At 34.8% G+C, this 3,184-nt stretch overlaps 1 non-coding gene across 1 annotated transcript; it reads right to left on the bottom strand.

Moving 5' to 3' along the window:
- Positions 1–2,659: 2,659 nt before the first annotated feature.
- Positions 2,660–2,766, bottom strand: LOC132364157 (U6 spliceosomal RNA). The gene has a single exon (XR_009502715.1). It is a non-coding gene; the product is annotated as a U6 spliceosomal RNA (small nuclear RNA).
- Between the last annotated feature and the right edge of the window lie 418 nt (positions 2,767–3,184).

Below are 3,184 nucleotides of genomic sequence, written 5' to 3'. Positions count from 1 at the left end.
GTATAGCTGCTTTACAATATTGTGCTAGTTTATACTGCACAGCAAAGTGAATCAGCTATACATATAAATATATCTCCTCTTTTTTGGATTTCCTTCTCATGTAGGTCACTACAGAGCACTGAGTAGAGTTCCCTGTGCTATACAGTAGGTTCTCATTAGTTATCTATTTTATACATAGTATCAATAGTGTATATATGTCAGTCCCAATCTCCCAATTCATCCCACCCCCCCTTCCCCCTTGGTATCCATACGTTTGTTCTCTATGTCTGTGTCTATTTCTGCTTTTTAAATAAGATCGTCTATATCAATTTTTTCAGATTCCGCATATATGTGTTAATATATGATATTTGTTTTTCTCTTTCTGACTTACTTCACTCTGTATGACAGTCTCTAGGTCCATCATGTCTCTCCAAATGACCCAATTTCGTTCCTTTCTATGGCTGAGTAATATTCCATTGTATATATGTACCACATCTTCTTTATCCATTCCTCTGTTGATGGACATTTAGTTTGCTTCCATGTCCTGGCTATCATAAATAGTGCTGCAATGAACATTGGAATGCATGTGTCTTTTTTTTTTTTTTTGTAATTTATTTTTTTACTTTTTCACACACACACACTGTATTTTATTTTTACAAGAGATAAATAGACTGACACCAAGCATTGTACATGGATGACCACAACAAAAGCAACAATGATTGCAATTACCAAACATGAAACACACTCATACTATGTCATAATATTGACATTCAGTCTGGTAATCCTCCACTGTAACAGCTCCTTTACTTTGCAGTGAAAATTGATTTGTATATTCTTTGCCTCTGAGTCCTTGTGGGATTTTTTTTTTTTTAATTCAAACAGAAAGTCACAAAAATTATACTCATCCTCATCAGTTCACTCGGTCCCATGTAATTAATTTTTTTTTTCATCTTGATCTTTTGTTAACACTTTTATGAGTTCATCAGTTTTTCATTAGAGTTCTGAAAATGCTTATTCATTCAGTTCAGCAGTACAGTCACTTACCAGAAACCTGCACTTGTCAGAGTCTTTTCCATGAATTTCTTGAAGATGAAACCCTTTTATAGGAACATATTTGCAAAAGCATCAGAGTACACCCAGAACTGTCTGTAAATGACAAAAGACTTAAAAATGACCATGGTTAAAGATTTGATGAAAGCTCATAATAATGCAGTTGACAAGAAAATTAGTTATTTCTGAGATATACATTTTAAAGTAATAACTAGGATTATGACTTATAACATTATACCAGAACATATAAGATTTTTAGAAATTTCATGTAATGTCTGAAACATTTATATTAACATTTCCATACAAATAACCCAATGAAAGTTTAGTATTAGTTGTTTTGTTTGTTTGTTTTTTTATACTGCAGGTTCTTATTAGTCATCAGTTTTATACACATCAGTGTATACATGTCAATCCCAATTGCCCAATTCAGCACACCACCATCCCCACCCCACCACAGTTTTCCCCCCTTGGTGTCCATATGTCTGTTCTCTACATCTGTGTCTCAACTTCTGCCCTGCAAACCGGCTCATCTGTACCATTTTTCTAGGTTCCACATACATGCGTTAATATACGATATTTGTTTTTCTCTTTCTGACTTACTTCACTCTGTATGACAGTCTCTGGATCCATCCACGTTTCAGCAAATGACTCAATTTCGTTCCTTTTTATGGCTGAGTAATATTCCATTGTATATATGTACCACAACTTCTTTATCCATTCGTCTGTTGATGGGCATTTAGGTTGCTTCCATGACCTGGCTATTGTAAATAGTGCTGCAATGAACATTCGGGTGCATGTGTCTTTTTTTTTTTTTTTACACACACACACACACACACACACACACACACACACACACACACTGTATTTTATTTTTACAAGAGATAACTAGACTGACATCAAGCATTGTACATGGATGACCACAACAAAAGCAACAATGATTGCGATTACCAAACAGGAAACACACTCATACTATGTCATAATATTGACATTCAGTCCAGTAATCCTCCTGCATGTGTCTTTTTGAATTATGACTTTCTCTGGGTATATGACCAGTAGTGGGATTGCTGGGTCATATGGTATTTCTATTTTTAGTTTTTTAGGGAATCTCCATACTGTTCTCCATAGTGGCTGTATCACTTTACATTCCCACCAACAAAGCATGAGGGTTCCCTTTTCTCCACACCCTCTCCAGCATTTATTGTTTGTAGATTTTTTGATGGTGGCCATTCTGACCAATGAGGTGATACCTCATTGTAGTTTTGATTTGCATTTCTCTATTAATTAGTGATGTTGAGCATCTTTTTATGTTGGTCATCTGTGTGTCTTCTTTGGAGAAGTGTCTATTTAGGTCTTCTGCCCATTTGTTGATTGGGTTGTTTGGTTTTTTGATATTGAGCTGCATGAGCTGTTTGTATATTTTGGAGATTAATCCTTTGTCAGTTGCTTCATTTGCAAATATATTCTCCCATTCTGAGGGTTGTCTTTTCATCTTGTTTATGGTTTCCTTTGCTGTGGAAAAGCTTTTAAGTTTAATTAGGTCCTATTTGTTTATTTTTGTTTTTATTCCCATTCCTCTAGGAAGTTGGTCAAAAAGGATCTTGCTGTGATTTATGTCAAAGAGTGTTCTGCCAAAAATATGGAAAGCTTCAAAAATTTGCATGTCAGCCTTGCACAGGGGCCATGCTAGTCTTCTCTGTATCATTCCATTTTTAGTATACGTGCTGCCGAAATGAACACTAAAATGGGTTGTTTTATTTTTTGTTGTTGACGTGTAGGAGTTCTTTATATATTCCGGATATTAATGTCTTGTAATATATATGATTTACAAACATTTCCTCCCATTCTGTAGGTTGCCTTTCAGTCTGCTGATTGTGTCCTTTGATGCATAGAATTTTAAACTTTTGGTGTCATTCAGTTTACCTATTTTTACTTTTGTTGCCTGTGCTTTTGGTATTGTATCCAAGAAATCATTGCCAAATCCAATGTCATTAAGCTTTCTCTCTATATGCTTTCTTCTAAGAGTTTCTTCCTTTTTTTTTTAACGTAGCTATCCAATTTTACCATTTTTTGTTGAAAAGACTGTTTTTTCCCCACTGAATGATCTTGGCACCCTTGTCAAAGATTATTTGACCATATATATGAGGATTTATTTCTG

This window comes from Balaenoptera ricei, chromosome 3 (genome assembly GCF_028023285.1).
Source record: "Balaenoptera ricei isolate mBalRic1 chromosome 3, mBalRic1.hap2, whole genome shotgun sequence".
Lineage (NCBI taxonomy): Eukaryota > Metazoa > Chordata > Mammalia > Artiodactyla > Balaenopteridae > Balaenoptera > Balaenoptera ricei.
This window is presented reverse-complemented; position numbering and strand designations above follow the sequence as displayed.